This window comes from Pseudorca crassidens, chromosome 7 (genome assembly GCF_039906515.1).
Source record: "Pseudorca crassidens isolate mPseCra1 chromosome 7, mPseCra1.hap1, whole genome shotgun sequence".
Classification (NCBI taxonomy): Eukaryota; Metazoa; Chordata; class Mammalia; order Artiodactyla; family Delphinidae; genus Pseudorca; species Pseudorca crassidens.
In genome coordinates, this window is record NC_090302.1 from 6,978,064 (window position 1) to 6,997,722 (window position 19,659).

The 19,659-nt window shown below is 55.4% G+C and overlaps 1 long non-coding RNA gene across 1 annotated transcript; it reads right to left on the bottom strand.

Annotated features, from left to right (window-relative positions):
* Positions 1–572: 572 nt before the first annotated feature.
* LOC137227356 (uncharacterized) lies at positions 573–8,871 on the bottom strand. Its single transcript, XR_010944819.1, has 3 exons — positions 8,762–8,871; positions 3,785–3,931; positions 573–3,263 (listed from the first exon to the last, which is right to left on the bottom strand). It is a non-coding gene; the product is annotated as an uncharacterized lncRNA (long non-coding RNA).
* Between the last annotated feature and the right edge of the window lie 10,788 nt (positions 8,872–19,659).

Below are 19,659 nucleotides of genomic sequence, written 5' to 3' on the forward strand. Positions count from 1 at the left end.
GAGACCCAGGGGCAGCAAGGGCTGGCCCCCCGCTTCCACGGAGAGCAGATGTGCACCTGGGCTGGCTACCGTGGAGATGCTCGGGCACGGGGGGGGGGGGGGGGGGGCGGGTGAGGGGCAGGCATCTGAGGTGCCCACAGTACACGTCCAGAGAGGAGGCCAGCCTGCTTGTGACCTTGGCACCCCAAGACCTCTGCGGACCCCCCAATCAAAGCCCCTTCCTCTCCCCACCTTTCACAGGACCTCAAAGAGGCCGAACGGAAACAGAGATTCCAATCCAGAAAACCAGGAACCATTTGGAAATGGGCAGTCACTAAACCCAGCTGGTGGAGGCCGTCTATTCCTCTGTTCCCTCAGAGCTTGAAGGAACGAGCCAGAGGACAAAGTAAGCTGGTGGGAAACTTCTTGAATGCATTGTTTTCGCTGTAGATGTGTTTCCTTTTGTTTTTTTCTTTTTCTTCTTCTCTTTAAATGAAGTGCTGCTTAGAACAGCAACATACCAAAGAGATGAAAATAGAGCTCCCCTGATTGGAGAAGAAGAAGCTCCCATGCACACCCACGTGGGCTCTGTGTCCCCTTGGGCAACCCCAGGCTCCTCGGAACCCACTGAGGGCCAGCAGGTAAGCCCAACCCGAGATTTAGGGCCAGGGAGGTGGAGACACTTGTCCAGAGTCACACAGCCCTGAGGGTCAGGCCAGCCTGACCCCAAAACCCTCCGTCAAGCCAGGCCCAGGCTGTGGGATCAGGAACTAGCGCCTACATTGTGTTTTCTGAGAGTCTCTGTGCCTGGTCTGTTTGTCGGGACAGCAAATTTAGCCAGACCTCCCCAAATCCTGCTCAGCGAGTCGAGACTTCTGAGGGGAAAACATGCCCAGGACGCTGCCTCTGTTGAAATCATGCTGGGACAGGACAGGAAAGGGCTGGGCTGGCTCCAGGCCCACACATGCCCCCAGCAGAAGCGGGAGCTGAGCTCCTTCCAGCCCCCTGGGGTGGCCCATACCGGGGGCCCCTGCAGCAGCGACTGTCTGTTTTGGGGCTCGGGGTCCACTCTCGGTCACAGAGCAAAGATCTTTCCAGGCAATGGCACTTCTACAAAGGTTCTTTGAACCTGGGGTGCCACCACCCTGGTGACCCGCCATCAGCTTTGCCAGGATAGAGCATTCCAGCACCTTCTGAAGCCTCATCACAACCAGAAGAGTTGGCCATTATTACCCCATTTTACAGGAAACAGGACCATGAAGTCACTTGCTTGGGTCACAGAGCTAGTAACGGACATGGCAGGCCTGGGATGCAAGTGTCTTGAGCACCTAGGTGTCTACTGCTTACCACTAGGCCACCACCGGAGATGTGACCCCTTCTCCTAGCATGAGGCTGGGGCGAAACCAAAGAATTCCTGGCTCACCCTGACTCTTCACACACTGTTACTGCACACGAAATAAATATTTTATCTCACCTATTTATTATGTGTTTATTTATTCATTTTTGGGGCCGCACCACGTGGCATGTGGGATCTTAGCTCCCCGATCAGGGATCGAACCCACGCCCCTACAGTGGGCTGTGGAGTCTTAAGCACTGGGCCGCCAGGGAAGCCCCTGTGACTTCTGGCGTCTCTCCATCCTGAGTTTACACCCCACCCCAGTCTTCTCCACGTGGGTTCACACAGGTCTTGGATTTTATCTCTGCGTTTTCAGGGGGCAAAGCTGCTTGTGTCCCTGTAGCCACCATTGCCCCCCAAAATCTCATTTTATACATTTCATAAAAATGAGTGGCATAACTTGGAGATATCGTGGAACTTGCTGCTTGGGGACAAGGACTGCATGTCTCCGCGATGCTGTTGAGGCACTGGGCGTAGGGTAAGGGCTCAACGAACGGGCCTGGATGATTATTATTGCTGCTGTTCATGGGGTGTTGGCGTGGCTGATAAACTCCTGGTCTCCTCCTCCTAGCAGGGTCACTTCTCAAAATTACTAATTGGCACTAAATGGTAAGAAACCAGCTGTGAGAATGAGGCAAGTTATCTGTCCTTGTGCTGGAGAGATGTTTACCGTGGCAGTCGGCCTGCAAGATGGTCTCCAAATGATTTCGACCTCCTTCAGCCCTTCCCACAATGAATAGGACTGCCCTGTGGGACCAATAGGACGGTGTGGAAAGGATCACACGTGCATCCCAAGGCCAGGTCATGAGAGGCTTCAGTCTTGCTCTCTTGCATTCATCTGGGGGAAGCCAGCTGCCACATTGTGAGGAAGCTCCAGCACCTCTGTGGAGGAGTCTGTGTGGCAAGGAACCAAGGCCTCCTGCCAACAGCCAGCACCGCACTGCCAGCCAGTGAGTGTGCCACCACGGTGGTGACCCTCCAGCCCCAATCAAGCTGTCAGGTGACGGCGGCCCCAGCTGACACCTGGACTGCAACTTCAGTGAAGACCACAAGCCAGTTACGCCAGTTCTGAATTCCTGACCCACAGACACTTGGAGAAAATAAATGCCTATTGTTTTCACCCACTAGGTTCGGGGTGATTCGTTATGCAGCAGTAGATAACTAATACAGAAACAGAGAGACCTTTTAGTTACGAGGGCCCTTCACTGACTGGGTTCCCGAAGCGTGTTCCTTGTAATGCTGACCCCAGGCTATACTCTGAAAACCACAGTCTGCCCAGTATTGGCAGACTGTGGACTTTCGTCTCTTATTCGAGATGCCCAGTGCACCTCGGCATATTCAAGCAGACCCCTCTGGGCGAGGAAGCTGTTTCTCGGGAGTCTTTGTGGCACTCTGGCATCACAGTTTCAGAGCTCCTTTGGGAAGCACAGCCAGACTGCCATGGCATCAGGCTCCTATAGCACGTGAGACAATTGTGTCCAACATAAGAACAAAACCACTCTCAGCCTGATATTCAGAGGGTGGCTGACAGTGTCATATACAAAGACAAGAGGGCCAAGTCTCTCTGAGCTCTTCTTTCAGCCGAAGGGCTGGTTTGCCCTGGGTCCCCTCTGGTCCCACCAGTGATACAATCAGTGGTATTTATTGGTCAGGGTTCTGAGCCAGTTTGGCCGTGGACCTCAGTGCATTTGGGGACCACTGGGGATTCAGGTTTTGGTTCCTGACCTCTGTAGCTCCAGCTCTCATCAGCTCCAAAGCCCACTGACACTCAGGCCACGCTGTGGCCTTGAACTCCCCGCCCCTCGTGTTTGCCACGTCTTCAACAACAAGGCCTCAGAGCTGGATACTTCTCAGTGGGAATGCAACCGTGGTCTTAAAACACGCACCACTAGAAAACAGCATTTGATACAGAAAAAAATCATTTTACAGGCAACTTTTTAAGAGCGAATCCACCCCCTTCAGCGAAGGAAGGCTGTGCTCAGAAAACCACAGTCTTTCAAACCCCTGGGGCTGCATGGGGGGTGGGAACGCTAGCAGGCAGAGGCCTTTTCTTCTGTTGAAAACATAATTCTACCCTCATGTTGCTTCATCTTTCCCTGCATGGACATCCTGGGGGCTCTCAGGCCTTTCTGGAACCATCGCTTCCAGACACCAAGTGGCCTTCCCTCCTCCCTGGGCCGGAGGCCCCAGTGGGGGCACCTTGTTACTCAAGAGTGTGGCCCTGGCTACCTCAGCACCTGCCTCCCCTGGGAGCCCTGCCCAGGCCTGCTCCATCAGAGTCTGCACTGGAACAAGATTCCCAGGTGATTCCAGGCACATTAAAGATGGGGCGCGCTCGGCTGCTCCCCAGAGCTGCCGCCCCCAAGTGCCTGCAGCCTGCCTGCTAACGGGCCACACTTCCTCACCCACCTTCCAGGCTCCCAGCACAGACAGCTTCTCAGAAGCTACATTTCCCGAGCCCCGTTTCCACGTGCACTCCGCCCGCCCCTGCATCCCTCCTTCATCACGGAAATCCAGCGAGAGGATCACACACGACGGGGCGGGAAGTCAGGACACCTGAACAAGAGGTAATGGCGACAGTAAAGACACCCAGCCCTGACAGAGGGAAGCAAGAGGACCCAGGGTTTCAGACAGCTGGTAAATGGCAGAGTCAGGATGACCTCACAGCCACCAAGCTCTCCCCGGACACCCCGCGGCAGGAGGACTTCCTGGTCGGGGAAATGGGAGAGGCTGCAGGGATCGTCAGAGAGTCGCACCCTCATCCCAACGGGCTTAGCCCAGTGGTTCCCAATCTGGGGTGCCCTGGGGGAGCCCTCCAAGGAGTTCTGGCCACGGGGGTGGCGGAGGGAGAGACCCCATGCTACTAACAGCCTCCTGAAATCCCTGATGGTCACTGCACCTTGACGGAGGGCCCGGCCACCACAGGCTCCAAACGACATCACCCTTCTTTGCTTTGGGTGGGATTACGTCAACCCACGGTGCTCCTTCAGACTCTCCGATGGGAGCTGCACGGCATCGTGGACGCCCTTGATAGACTCACACTGAGAAAGCTGCTATTACTTACACAGAGGCAGTTTTCTTGCTGGGCCAACATGGGCCTGGGGGCAAATGAAAGCAGGAGGAAGTTTTCTGGCGGGGATGGAGAGAGGAATCAGCTTCTGTTTTCTTTCAAGTGGATCGAGCGCTGGAGGCAGCCCCAGAGGGCAGGGCTGGGCCATCTGGTCTCACAAGTCTTCACGAGATGCTCTCGTGCCACGCTCTCCACGGAAGCAGACCATGACGTGTGGGCTCCTGTTCGCAGGAAGCCAGCCGCTGACAACCTTGAATTTCTTGTGGAGACCGGCAACAAGACCTCTCGGTGGGCCTCGCGTGCGGCTTCCGCTCCGCTCTGCACTTTTCTTCCCATCTCGGCTTGTCCGAGTGCACGTCTGGGGCTGGGATGGTGTTTCCCTTGCTCCTTCAAGGCAGACCCTTCCCCTCCATCCCTCCCACCTCCACCCCACACCCACAGGAGGTGTTAGGCTTTGGAGGTTCTGGTCGGGAACATTCAGAGGTTAACCGCCGGGGCTCTGAGGTCCAGTGGATACAGGGGGCTTGCGATCAACGGACAACTTCAGCTCACGCCCCTGCCACGCGCTTCCTCCGTCTGGAGACACCTTGTCAGCGTGGGGACCCCAGGTTCTTGACCACTGGGAGGTGTCCTTCCACGAGGGACTTGAAGTCACCTTTGGACTCGGGATTCGGGGGGAGGGGCACAGCCACTTCTTAAAAAAGGATCCCTTGTGTCTGAGTGGCAGGAGCCGGAGACCCCAGTCCAGAGGCCCCGCGGCCGTGGACTAGAACAGCACAGTGAAGGGTAAGCCAGCTGGCTTTCAAATACAGCTCGAGCGGAGCCCGTTTTGAGGTATTAAAAAAAAAACATGTACCATCCATCTGTACAGTGAAGGACCTAGAACTCTGATGTCAATGCACCAACCAGCCTCAGGTGCCCCCCGGTACACCACGTTTCACTGGTTTTTCAATGTGTCCCCCGCTCCTAGGAGAGGTAGCTCCCCCAGGGCACGGGCGCCCCTGGCTCGTCTTTGTGCCCTGAAAGCTCACTTAGGGCCCTGCAGTCAGGGCTCACAGGCCTGTTCATCGGTAGAACAGAGCGTCCAGGTCCAATGCCAGACTCATCCGCTTCTCAGCGTGGAACGTAAAGCCAGTCACGTCTCCTCTCTGTGCCTGTTTCCTCCCCTGGGAAATGGCGATCCCGGTCCCTCGAACCTTGTGGGGTTGCTGTGAGGACGGCCTGAGCAGGTGAACACACACATCACAGGCCACACCCACGAGTGGGGTACCTCTATCCAGCCCCAACTCCGATGCAAGGCTGGGCACATGGCAGGTGCCCAGGTACTGTCTGGTGTTCAGATTTTTTTTTAAATTAACATTTCTTAAAGTACAGGGATAAAAATTGTCTATTATTTGTGGAAAGTGTGATTTTTTTTTAAAAAGAAAACTTGATCTCTTTCTTCCCACCTGCAGCCAGCATTCAAGACAGATACTCCCCATGCATGGCCCCCTTTTACAAATACGTCAAGGCTCAGAGAGGTCAAATGAGGTTCCCAAGGTCACTCAGTGACAGAGTCAAGTTCTTAACCATGAGCGTCTTGGGTTTATTACCCCTGGCTTCCATGAGACCCTTGGTTAGACTCCCCCAGAACCAAGGGCCCCATCCCAGAGAGAAGCAGCAATGATCAAGTGCACATATGAATTAACCGGGCCAGTAACCACATAATAAGGTCATCTCTGCTTCAAAGATTTCTCCGAGTGGGAACCAGTGTGACGGGGAAGGAAATTTTGAATGAGGTCACACCAAAAACACCAGGCAACTCTGGAAGAGTACAACTTCCCCAAGCCTGAGCTAACTCTGGCCAACTTCCATCTGATCCCCTGGTAAGCAGGCAGGAGGTGGGGAGGGGGCAGATTCAGATTAGAAGTCTCTTGGGCTTTAGGACCAGGCCTGAGAACGGTGGGCAGGGGGTAAGGGTGGGGGGATTCATGCTCTCTGGCTGTCTTGAGGCAGGTCTCCGAGAGGGCCTTTCAAGCTTCTGTATGAGTTGGTGATTAGAAACTGGTCTCTCGAGCCACAGAAACCTGGGATTCCCTCTTAGCAAGCTGTGTGACCTCTCTGACCCTCAGTCTCTTCATCTGAAATGTGTCCGGCAAAGCTTTATTGTCCAGCTGCTCCTTGAGGAGCTGATGCTGGGTGCCGGGGACTCAGCGATGAATGGGAGAGACAAGATTGGGGCCTTCACCAAGCTCCCCTGCCTAGCAGGGGAGACTGAGCGTGGAGACAAACACGTTCAGATATCAGCTATAAGGAAATAACCCGAGGATGAGAATAATCTCTATCTCAAGCTGGTGGTGAGGATGCAGAGTGTGTATCCAAGCCACGGCTGAGCCCAGCGTTCAGCACGTGGTGAGCGCTCAGCCCGTGAAAACTGCTCTAGTTGCTGCTGTGGTGATGATTATTACCGTAACCTGAATAAAACTGGGCTGCCTTGGGGCCCAGTCTCATCACCATGTCACGTTCAAAAGCAGTACCAGTCTGACACCCCCAAATCATCGAAAAGCAGTTTAAATCTTCCCGATCTCTCAGAGACACCAAAGGGGATTTCCTTTGCACACCACACACAAAAGCATTCTCAAGACTCTCTGTGACAATTTGCCCAGAAGGTCTCAGGGCAGCTGCTCCAGAAACATCGCCCCTCCCTGCACCTCCCTTTCATCCTTCCCAGAGAGGCAGGGGCTGCTGGGCCTGGCCTTGGGAGAAGGGGACTGGGTGCATCCAGGCTCTGCTCTCACTAGCCGTGTTGCTCAACTACTCAGTTTCCTCATCTGCAAAACGTGAGTAACAATAGCAGTGCCTCCAATGAGTTATTGGGGGGAGTCGATGGGATAATGGCTGGAAGGTGTCTAAGATGGGCAGGCACAGCTGGGCTACCCCAGTGTGAACTCATGGTTTCCTTCTACTGCCTCCCCCACCTGCCCTTTGCCTCTCACCCCAGTTAGGAGCTCTGGGCAGGGTCTCCTGTAGTCAGTCTGGGCTCTCTAGGTCCTAGCACCCAGTGGCGGCTCCACCGGCCACCCTGCTGAGTACAGGGAAAGGGCCAGTGCCACGCAGGTACCTGGGACCTGCTGATCACTGAGGAAAGATGGTTCCCCACCAACAGAGGCCACTGCTTGCCCGAAGCCTGGGCAGTGTGGCCCAAGACCTCCTCCTGCATCAGAGGTCTGGTGTCTCTCTTCCCAAGGGGCTCTGGACCAGGCCCTCGTCAGGCATGTGGTTCCTGCCCCCAGAGGGCTCACAGACCTGTGTGGGAGGCAGATAATCGGGGCCTGAGCTTGAGGTGAGACACCCAGGGCAGCAGGAGGAGAGGACCTGCTGGGGCAATCAGGGAGGGCTTCCCAGAGGAGGAGACACTGAAGGGAAGGCCACACCTATAGGCAAAAGCCTGGAAGGGAGAAAGTGGTGGTTCTAGAAGATACAAGAAGTTCCTTCCCACCTGCCCCGACAGGTACAGTTTGCTGAGCTCCGTCACCTACGCCATCTCACTTGGCACCTCCCTACTCCACCCCAGAGGACACAGGGCAGGAGCTCTTACTCCCAATTTACAGATGGGGAGACCAGTGCCAAGAAAGAAAGAGACAATTCCTGGCTAAGACTAGAGCCCGTATCTCCTGACTCCTGGCTCGGGTGAGAGAATCAAGACGCAAGACGGGGCCCAAAGCACCCCTGGCATCTGCCTATTATCATCACCCCTATTTTACAGATGAAGAAACTGAGGCTTAGTGAGACCACAACATCCCTCCAGTCCTGCTGTTTCTGTCTATCTCTGGGGACCTAGGACAAGCCTGAGGTACCCAGATGCCCTCCCCAGGTGGGGCAGGAAACAGCCGGGAGCACGGGTGACTCGCCGGGGTGGAGGAAGGAGGGGAGCCGGGGTGGGTTTCACAAATGAACACTAGGCTGGGAAAAGCGGAAGAATGTAGGTGGGGATAGGGGTGGACCTCAGCAGGAGGCCAGTCTGGGCGGGGCCCAGAGCCCTAGGCAGCCCCCTCACTCACGCCACGGTGAGACCCTGACTTCCCGTAAGACACCCCCCCCCCCCCGCTGGGCGGGGAGAAGGACCAATGCCTCCTGGCCGCCCAATCAAACGCACTCCCGGTCTGATGGGGGAGGTGGCCAGGGAGAAGGGCTCCCAGGGCCTTCCAGGATGAGCCCCCCGGGACCTGCCCAGGACTCAGCCGCCCACCGCCCACCCCCACCCTCATTAGCACCGACGCCCGGCGTCCTCCCCTCGGCTTTCGGGTGGCTCCAGAATTTAAAGGTTAAATCCTAACCTCGTCTCAGCAGTTTCTCCCGGCTTTGCCTACCCAGCGCCAGTTGCTGGTAATTATATGCATCTCCGAGCAGCCAATCAGCTGTCAGACTGACAGATACTGATCTTTTCGTTTTATTTTTAGCTCTGTGCTTCCCCCTCTAGTTGCAAAAAAAAATTCTGTTTGTTCTGTGTGCTGCTTGGCTCCCAGCTCTGCGACCGGCTCTCATCTCCGCCAGCCAGGTCTCGGAGCAGGAAGCCGGAGGGGCTGGAGCCTCCTGCCCCTCCAGAAAGGGTGGGGGACACAGTGCACCCGCTGCCCCCCAGCTGCAGACCCTGAGCTGCGATGGCGAAGGGAGGAGGCTGGTGCCGCCCAGAGGCACCTTGGGAGGCCAAGTGGGCAGGAGAGGAGCTGTACTTGGCACGGGAGGGGAGCAAGTCCTCACCTGTGGGCTGGAGGCTGGGAGAGAGACAGAGACAGAGAGACAGCCGAGAAACAGAGACACGCAGAGGCTGAGATAAAGCTAGACTGCGAACAAGAAAGAGAAGGGAGTGGAAGGGAAAAGACAAGCTCTCGCCCCCTGGAAATATTCTCCCCCCAGAACTGAAGGGGGCCAGCGAGCGCTGGAGTGGCAGTCAGGAGGGGGCTTCCCAGCCAGGCCTGCAGGGCTCAGGCCTGGGACATGGCGGCCCCTCCCAGGCCTGTGTGCCTCCCCTACCCTGCGAAGGGCAAGTGAAGGGCTCTTCGGAATCCTTTCCTGGGGAACGTTCTGGAAGGTTCTGGGACCTCCCTGGAGGCACCAGGAGGCAGGCAGGTGTGGGGCGTGGCTGGCAGGAGGCCCCTGTTCACACAAGGTCTTTGGAAGGAGAGGCGGAATCTGAGGACCAGGCCAGCTTCTAGGTCCCAGAGAGTCTCCCAGTCAAGGACCCTGGTCCAGGAGAGGGGTCAGCAAATGATGGTGATGCTTCCTTCCATCATCACGGCTCTCTACAGTTTGCAGAGCCTCTCCCCTCGCCCCTGAGGGCCTCCGTTTCTTCCCCAGAGCCTCAGGAGCAGGGATCACCTCTATTCTGACTGGCCCTGGGGGAGAGGGCTGCAGTGTCGCTTAATGGTCTGGAATTGGGGGCACAGTGGACTGGAATTCAAGCCCCTGCCCTGCTGTTCAAGCTCTGTGAGGCCTAGTGGAACACCCCAAGCTCTCTGGGTCCCAGGGTCCCCATCTGGAAGGTGGGCTCCATGCCACCCCCTCCTCAGAAAGCTGTCCGGGGAACGGAGTCACCCTGCATGGACGCTCCTATCGCCCCGGCATCCACGGGGCCCCGCCCACTTGTAAGCGGTTATTATTAGCGTCACTGTTTTGCGGCTGGGGAAACTGAGGTTCATGTGACTTGTACTTGGCAGAACTGGGACCAGAACCTCCCTCTTCTTGGCTTCCTTCTCTCTGACACCACAGATGGCGCGCTGAGAAAAAAGAGAGAGGAGAGCAGGGAGAAGGGAATTAGGAGACAGAGCAAGGTGGAGAGAGGCAGCGGCACAGTGATCAATTACTTGGGCTGTAAATTTCTGCTGTTTTGCAAAGTGAGCACACAACCTTGGAGAGGCGTCGCTCCCCAGTCTGCTGGGGAGAAACCAGACAGCCAAGCCCACAGCAGACACTCGGATGGTGGGAGCCAGAGAAGGAGAAGGGAGAGCTCTAGAGTGGGGTCAGAGTGGCTGGCGGCGTGGGCGGAGGGCAAGGACACCTGGAAAGGAACGGAGCAGGGCGAGCTTGGGAGCTGCGCGGAGCCCCCTTGGGAGGGAACTTGCCTTCCTCTTCTCTTCCCAGCAGCTTCCTCTCCCACTGTTGGGAGTGGGAAAGGCAGTCCTGGGGAGCCCTATCTGCCACAACACCCCTGCCTGGCCAGACCCTGTCTGGTGCCTCCACAGCTGCTCCTGGGGGCTGCTGGGATGGGGACCCAACTTCCTCACCTGTAAAATGGGAATAATGACAGCATTCATCCCCAGGAGTTGATCTGATGGGTCAGAAAAATCTAGGATATAAATGGTCTAGTTTGGAGACTGGCACATACACAGCAAGTAGAGTTAATGTTGTTGTTGTTATTGTTATTATTATGAAGGTAAGCAATGGCTAAAGGGTTTGTAAAGGGCTAAAGGTAGTTTGGAGACCAATTGAATTATTTTAAAAGTAAGGGTCAGGGGACTTCCCTGGTGGCGCAGTGGAGAAGAATCCGCCTGCCAATGCAGGGGACACGGGTTTGAGCCCTGGTCTGGGAAGATCCCACATGCCGCGGAGCGACTAAGCCTGTGCATCACAACTACTGAGCCCGCGAGCCACAACTAGTGAGCCCGCGCCTAGAGCCCGTGCTCCACGACAAGAGAAATCAACACAAGGCGAAGCCCACACACCGCAGCGAAGTGTAACCCCCGCTCCCCCCAAACTAGAGAAAGCCCGCACGCAGCAATGAAGACCCAAAGCAGCCAAAAAAAAAAAAAAAGTAGGGGCCACACCTCTCTCTGAGGCACAGTGGTGAAAAGGGTGACCCGCAGTGGGGAATATCATGACCTTGACCTGTCTCCTTCTCCCAGCACGTAGGCGCGGGGGCCAGGGACCAGGGTGCAATATGTGCTTAGGAAATGGGGCCAGAAGGAGGCAGCCCAGGCCTCCTGGCCTCCACCTTCCTGGAACCTCGCTACAGCCCATTTAGGGAATGAGCCATAGGTAGAGTCCAGCGTCTCCCTCTGGTATCCAGGTGCTCCAGGAAAATGGGATTCCAGCGACAGCCCTCTCGGGGCTTTCCACACGGTGCAATTGCAAAGACCACAGCATTTCAGAAGCACCCTCTCTGCGTGCTCATGTTCTCTTAGGCACGAGGAAATTCAGCAGGAAACCATCCCCAGGCCCTGCCCTCAAGGAGCTGTGTGGGAGAGAAACAAATAGATACAGCTGACCCTGGTCTTTGGAGCCCAGACAACAGCCAAAGTAATGAGAGGCCACGGGATGTGACAGGAAGATCGCAGACTATAGATATCGCGAAATGAGGAAAGCCAGGTAGAGGAGCCTGAGGGCAAGGGGTGAGGCCAAGATTGGTGGTAAACATGAGTCCTGGAGAAAGTACCTTGAGTTCAGGTGAGTGCCAGGCACAGGGCCCACCGTGCAGCCTCTGCAGCCTTGGGGATCCCAGGCTGAAGGTAATGGAGGAGATTTGCTACTTGAAAGGAAACCTAAGATGGATTCCTCTAAAACGAAGAGCAGCTCCCCTGGATGGAGATAATACAAATGCTGTATTAGTCAGGATGGGCTAAGGGATGTAACAAACCACCCCCAAATAAAAGTTTCTTATTCACATCACAATCTACTACGGGCTGGTAGAGGGGAGAGGTGGAGGCCTTCCTCCATATGCAGTAACTCAGGGGCCCAGGCTCCCTCATCTTGTGGTTCATCAGCTTCTAGGGACTTTTGCTCCTCTACAATCATCTTGTGGGAGGGTAGAGAAAGAGTGGAGGATGGCATAGAAGGAATTTTATGGACCAGGCTAAAAGGGGTGGTGGGGGCACATCACTTCAGCTCACATTCCATTGGCCAGAGCTCAGTCACGTGGCTAACCTCAAGGGAGGCTGGGAAATGTAGTCTTGCTACATGCCCAAGAGGAAAATAATGAAGCAGGGTTTGGTGAAAACATAGCAGTCTCTACCACAAATGCTGTTCGCTTTAGGGGGTGAGCTGACGCTCACAAGGCACCCGGTGTCGGGCCCGGCCGCTGACTTGTGTGCTGAAGCTGGTTCTTTGTCTTAGAAACCCAGGGGCTGCTCGCCTGAGGGTTAGGACGGGCATCTGACGCCTGTGCCTAGTTCTCCTGAAATGGTACGTTAAAGTGTGTGTGTGTGTGTGTGTGTGTGTGTGTGTGTGTGTGCACCGCGTGCATGTGAGAGAGAGAGGGAGGGAGGGAGAGAGAGATGGATGGAGAGAGATTTTTTGGTCTAAGGGGAGCGTCCAAAGCTTTCACCAGATTCTCAAAAAAATGAGCATAATGGGGCTTCCCTGGTGGCGCAGTGGTTGAGGGTCCGCCTGCCGATGCAGGGGACGCGGGTTCATGCCCCGGTCTGGGAAGATCCCACATGCCGCGGAGCGTCTGGGCCCGTGAGCCATGGCCGCTGAGCCTGCGCATCCGGAGTCTGTGCTCCGCGACGGGGGAGGCCACGGCAGTGAGAGGCCCGCGTACTGCAAAAAAAAAAAAAAAAAAAATGAGCATAATGGCTTAAAGAGAGGTGGACCACTCTCCTATTAAAGCGACAGCTTAGCTGTGCAACGCTGACCTATTTTGGGGACTTAGCAAGGCCTTGGTACCGAGTACATTGATCCTTATGGCCCCACAGTAGGCGGTAGAACCAGGGATTCCGCAGCTTCCGTCTTCCCTCCCCCACTAAACACGCCCCGGAGATCCCAGGGTCAAGGCAGAGAAGCCCTCAGCTGATCCATGACAGTGGACATGTCAATTCCAGTCGGCTGCAATGGCTGAAGCAGCCATGGGGGTCATAGATGTCAGCATGGGAGGCCAGCTGAGATGCACATGTGGAGAAACTGAGGCCAGAAAGGGGCCATCCTGCCCAGGGTCACACAGAGATTCAGGCAGAGCCAGGATTAACGTTCAGATTCAGTCAGATTTCTGTGGTTGTAAGCAACAGAAATGGGCTCTGTTTGCCTTGATCAGTAAGAGGCTTTATCACCAGACTGAGGGGGAGTTCAGAATGGAAGGAGCACAGGAGAAGCAGACAGGCCCCAGTGAGGATGCAACCGGAGCATCTTGGAGAGCAAGGGAGACTCAGTGACACCCTTGGGGCTGGCCATCATGACAAGGAATGAGTGCCCCATCCTCGGGGAAGGAGGGCTGTTGACCCAGCCGGGGCTACAGGCCCATCCCTTGGCACGGAAGGACGGAGCATCTGGCCTGGCAGCCCCCTCCCCAGGCTGCACACATGGGGGGAATTCCCCGTGAGGCAACTGGGAGACTTTTGCCAGAAAGAGGCGGGCCGTGGATGCTGGGCGGCCAAAACAGCAGATGTCCGCTCTGGCCTTGATTGCTCCGGGGTTGTGCAATCAAAACAAAACAACCACGGGGCTGGTTTCCTGCAGCCCAGAGCTGCAGCCTCATCAGAGAATCCAGCCCAGAGCGTGACCTGGGGGCCCGGAAAACTGAGGCGCTTGGCAGACTGCTGTTCTGGGCTCTGACAGCTCCCCCAAACGAGCGGCAGCTCCTTGAGGGTGGCTCCGCACCAGGCTGGGCTCCCACAGGGGTTGCCCAGGCTGGTTGAGGGAGATTTCACAAGTAAGGGACGCGTGGCTGGAGGAGGAGCCAGGCTGAGCGCTGAGGGTCCAGGTGAATTCATTGCAGCAGGGCTGGGAGCCCTGCCGACCTCACCCTGCCACTGGTGGGGACCCCCTGAGAGTGGGTGCTCAAGCTGGAAGGAGCTAGAAACCATTGGCAGAGGAGGAATGACGTGATTCTTGGTGTCAACTTGGTGAAGCTACAATCCCCAGTTCTTCAATCAAACACTAATCTTAGTGTCACTCTGAAGGTACCCCGTGGATGTCATTACGGTCCATAATTGGTTGACTTGAAGTCGGAGCGATTGTCCCAGATATCCTGGGTGGGCCTGATTCCATCACTTGAAAGGCCTTAAGAGCAGAGCTGAGGCTTCCCTGATGGGGAGGAAATTCCACCCACAGACAGCAGTATCAGGCCAGGCCCAGAGGTCCAGCCTGCCCTCCAGACTTCAGGCTTGTCTAGCCAGCTCCACAATTGCATAACCAATTCCTTGCAATAAATTTCTTCACATAGATCTCCTGCTGGTTGTGTTTCTCTGGTTGAAGCCTGAGTGGGGCAGATGGGGAGGGGAGGCAGCAGTGGTGCGCTAGGAGGCTGCCAGCTCTCTCGGAAGGGGCACCCAACATCCCTACAGCGGAGTGCTAACTGGGTCGTGTCCCTTAATGCAGCTGGAGAACAAGGACAGTGGTGCCTGGAGGGGCTGCATGGCCCCTGGTTATCAGTGTTCAGAAAGGTGGCTCAGAGCCCTGGGGCTGGCCTGGCATCCTGTCTCCCGTCCCTTGCGCCCTGCCCCACCTGCCGCCCCCTTGTGTAGCAGACACATCACTGAGCTGAGTTTTCCTGGACTTTCGGAGCCGCGGGGGCAGGGAGGTTTCCTTAGCCTCTTGGACAAATGAGGAGACTGGGGCCCGGATGCACTCACCTGTCTGGGGGTTCAGATGGTCCTGCACCCCCTCCTCTCTCAATGCAGCCCCTCCCAGCCCACCACACGGGTGCCATGGGTGTGGACAGAGGCTGAGGTGACTAGGGGACTGGCAGGCCCCTCACAGTGGTGCCAGGAGGTCTGAGCTGTCCTGGTGGAAGGAGCGCTGTAGAGGGGCTTCCAGACCCGTGTGGGCAGAAACCCGCCTGAGGCTGGCTGATGGTACTTGGGGGAGAGCAGGGCCCTGGTGGGGAAGAGGCCCCGTCACTGTTAGCCCCTCTCCCCCAAACCAGGGGTCTCTGGAGGCTTCAGGCCCCTTAAAGGCTCTCCCCAGCCTGTTAGTAGGAGCCCACAGGCAGAGGCTAACAAAGGCCCCATGCCGCCTTTTGAGGGACCTCAGCCATCACCAGACCAGGGGCAGCTTTTCATCCCCCACCCCCTCAGCAAGGAGGGGGCAAGAGGGAGGATAGAGAAAAGGGGAGACTCCCTGACTTGAACTGCCGGCCTGCTCCAACAAGCAGCTGCGCCTGCAGGCATTCTGGGGCAGGCCTGGTGGTGGGTGGGGCTTTCACTCTGATTTATCCATAAAACAGGAATACAGAGCCCACCCTGCCAGGCTCAGCTCCAAGCCCCGTTGGTTGCTCACCCCTTTCAGCCTCACGACCACCCTGAGAGGTGGAGGGGCCGGTGGTATCTTCATCACCCCCATTTTACAGAGGGAGAGACTGAGGCAGTTCTTACCCAAGGCCCCACAGCTGACAAACGACAGGCGAGCTCTGTTGCCCCGTGGTTCAGCCCTGTCTTGTCGATCCCAAGGTCTGACCCACCTCTCCTTCTTCTCAGGGACCTCCCCCAGGAGGCCTCCCCTCCCCTGGGGCATCATCTAAAAAACCCCACGTCAAAAGGATTCTCTCTGTCTTCTATTATAGCACATGCCGCAGCCCTGGCCCCATTCTCAATCTCTGTTTCTCTCTCATAATGCTGTTTGTTTGGTCTTTGGGGCTCCCACCCCCATTATCAAAGCAATAAACACCCATGATGGAAAGTTGGAAAGCACAGAGACCTCACACTGTGGTGTAATTGATGTGTTCCCACAGCCAACCGTTCCCCCCAGACATGCAAAGCCCGGTCACACTGGTGGCTGCTTCTGGGAGGTGGGGGCCCAGTCCAGAGCAGGGACGCGGAGTGTCCCTGCCGCCCAGCACGGCTTTGCAGATCTTGAGTTGGTTTGTTAACCCAGCCCGCGGTGACATCCATCAGAGCTGTCATCTAGGGGCATCTGCTGGGTGGCGGCACCAGGCGGGGCGCCTACCTCCCCTTGTCCTCCCAGCCCTCTGAGACGTGCTGTTGTCATCACCCCCACTTCTCAGATGTGGGCACTGAGGTTCGGGAACACAGTTTGTCCAGGATCTTATGTCACCTGGTCTCGGCACCAGCGGTTGTCCGCGGCCCTCGCCTCCCACGAAGAGGCATTTCCAGGGCCCTGTTATCACCTGCTTTGTGCAGACGCGTTCTGCCCAAGACCTCACAATGCTAAGACGGAAACAAGAGGCTACACGGAGCAGCGTCCGCTCACTATGTAAAACAGTGATGGGCAAATGTCACCCCGAGTTAAGGCACCCAGCAGACGCTCAGGCTAACCCGTATTTTCACCTTGACTGGGATCCCAGAGATTCCTATAAACCTGGTTTGCTGGAAGCAAGGGAAGTGGGGATTAACTGAATCTGGGCGGTTTCCATGGAGCCTGGATTGTATAAAACAATATTTAGCCCCTGGCGGGGGTACAAGGACCACAGGTTGGGGAGGGAGCCCTCCTACCTGCCAAGAAGGAACCTGAGAGATCACGCCAGCAAGATGTGTGGGTCCATGGACCATCCCAGCAGGTGACACAGGGCCGTTGTGTACTGGCCATACTTTCTGAGCACTTCCCTGGCCAGGAGAGCATGGTTTTCATTGGCATACTGGCCCCAGCCCTCCCCGGGCCAGGCTGCAGCAGATCTGCCCAGCGTGCTCTTCCCCAAGACCTGTCTAGGGCCAGGAGATGCCAAGGAGACAGAATGTCACTGTCACGCAAGGAATTCCTCAAGGTCTCCAATGCAATCATTCATTCATCTATTCATTCATTCATTCATCACAAAGCCTTTAATTGTTAGATCCTTTCTTACCAGTGCCTGAAGGGTTGGGAACAGTCATCCCCTGCTCCCCAAATCCCCCAAACCATCACTGATCCTCCATACCCCCCAATTCACTGAGGCTGAGCTGTTGGGTGTAGTGAATCGCATGCCTACACAACACCTTCTCTGGGCATCAGATGCGATTGGACAGCATCTTTAGTGATAACAGCAAGAGCTGGCACAGAGCTCTTACCATGGCCTCAGTCGCCGTATATTAGCCCATTTACAGTGGCCCAAGATGTAGGCGCTACACTGTATTCATTATCATAAGATAGTGTATTCATTCATTAATTCTTCCAACAATTCATATTGAGCATAGACTCCACCCCCAGCCCCAGGCCTGTGCAGGGCCCTGGGGAAACCCAAGGCAAATAAAGCAAGGCTTGCTCTTGAGGCACTAAGTGTACGATGGCTGGCTTCCAAGATGGCCCCTCCAGGTATCAAAGCTCTCGTGTCATGACCAATAGAGCGGACATGACAATATGTGACGATATGTGACTTCCAAGGCTGAGTCACAGAGGGCACAGGGGCTTCCGCCTTGCCCCCTTGGATTGCTCACTCCAGAGGAAGCTGGCTGCCATGCTGTGAGGACGCTCAAGCAGCACTGTGGAGGGGCCATGAGCTTGCCAGGCCTGTTCATGGGCCACGGGGGATGTACCTTCTCCAGCCTCGTGCAGTCCCTGTGGACACCTGACTGCAATCTTCTGAGGGACTCTGAGCCAGAACCACCCAGCTCAGCTGCAGCCTAACTTCTGACCCACGGAAACAATGAGCTAACAAGTGTTCACTGTTGTTTTAAGCTATTGTGGGGGGGTTATTTGTTATGCAGTAACAGATTAATAAGTGTGTGTGTATGTGTGGGTGTGTGTATAACAGACTTGTAAACAGATGAATCAAGTGCAAAAAGGTATGCAGGAGACTACCCAGGGAAGGAAGTGTCCCCACGAGCTAAGTGAGGTATTCCCAGCCATGGTGTCCTCAGAGTACACAGAGGAGACACGCAGGGAATAATGATTCACAAACTGTTTCATTCATTCAGAAAATACAACTGTGAGTGGATATATATATGTATGTATAACTGATTCGCTTTGCTGTACACCTGAAATGAGCACAACGTTGTAAATCAACTATACTCCAATAAAAATTAAAAAACACAACTGTGCACTTGCTGGGGACTCGACAGTACTAGGTACAGGGGCTAGGTGTGGAAAGCAGGCCCAGTGCCAGCTGCGATAAAGTTTTCATTCCAGTGGGGGAGGCAAATGCCAGATGAAGTCATAAATAAACATATAATTCCAGATGAGATGAGGGCCATAAGAGAAAAGATGCTGGAGGTCTTACTTAAGGCCATATAAACTTAGGCCAAAAGAATCTGCAAAGTTGGTCAGGTGGTGCTGGGAGGTACAGGGAGCGAGCATGCCAGGCAGAGGGCACAGCATGTGCAAAGGCCCCGAGGTGGTGAGAAGCCTGGTGAGTGGGAAGAAAAAACTGAAGGTCAGTGTCGTGGGAACAGAGTGAGTGCAGGGGAGAGGGACATGAGGTGTGGCTGGGAAGGTTAGGCACAGGCTCTGTGGGCCAGGCTAAGGCTTTCGGTCCTTATGCTAAGCAGAATGGAGAACTGCTGATGGTTCTAGTAGAATAGGGGTGTGTCACTACTACCAGTAGCAGAACACCCAGTTAGATCCAAGTGGCTTGAACCATAAAGTTTATTCAAGAAGAATTACTGAGATAAGAAGTCCTGAGGTCAGTCCAGTGGCTCAAGCGTCAAGATTAAAATTCTTAATCACATCCGGAAAATTCCTTTCGTCACATAAGGTAACGTGGGAATGAGCGCCTTACAACCTTTTACTCCACTGTCCTCGGGATTTTTTTAAATCTCAAATGTGTCACCTTATGGTTGCAAGATGGCTGCCACAGCTCTAGGCATCACATCCTCACACACAAGCATCTAGAACAGCTGTCTCTATATTTGTGAAGTGGGGGGAGGGAATCTTTCCAGCAGCCCCCAGCAGACTTCTCTTTCTATCTCATTGACCAGAATTGGGTCACATGCTCACCCCTGTCCCAGTCTCTAGAATAAGGGAAACAGATTGTCATGAATGGCTTGAACTGATCATGATTGATCCCCTGGGGCCGGCCCCAGTGTTCCCCAAACAAGGCTGGGAATCTGTGCGCAAGGAGAAGTGACATGATTATGTAATCGGGATGAATGCTTCAAAACAGAAGTACCCAACCTCTTCCGAAATTCTGCACGTGTTTGTCTAGCACGGGCCGCGTCCAGTGCAAGCCCCTGGATGAAGGAGCCTGCGTGAGGTCAGAGGTTGTAAGCAGCCTGCAGAAGCGAATGATTCCTAAGACCAACGTCCACATCTGAGCAGATTCAGACCCTCCAGCAACCAAGTGGCCTCTCCAAACATTGGCTCCAGGGACTTCCCTAGCGGTCTGGTGGTTAGGACTCCGAGCTTTCAGTGCAAGGGGCGCAGGTCTGATCCCTGGTTA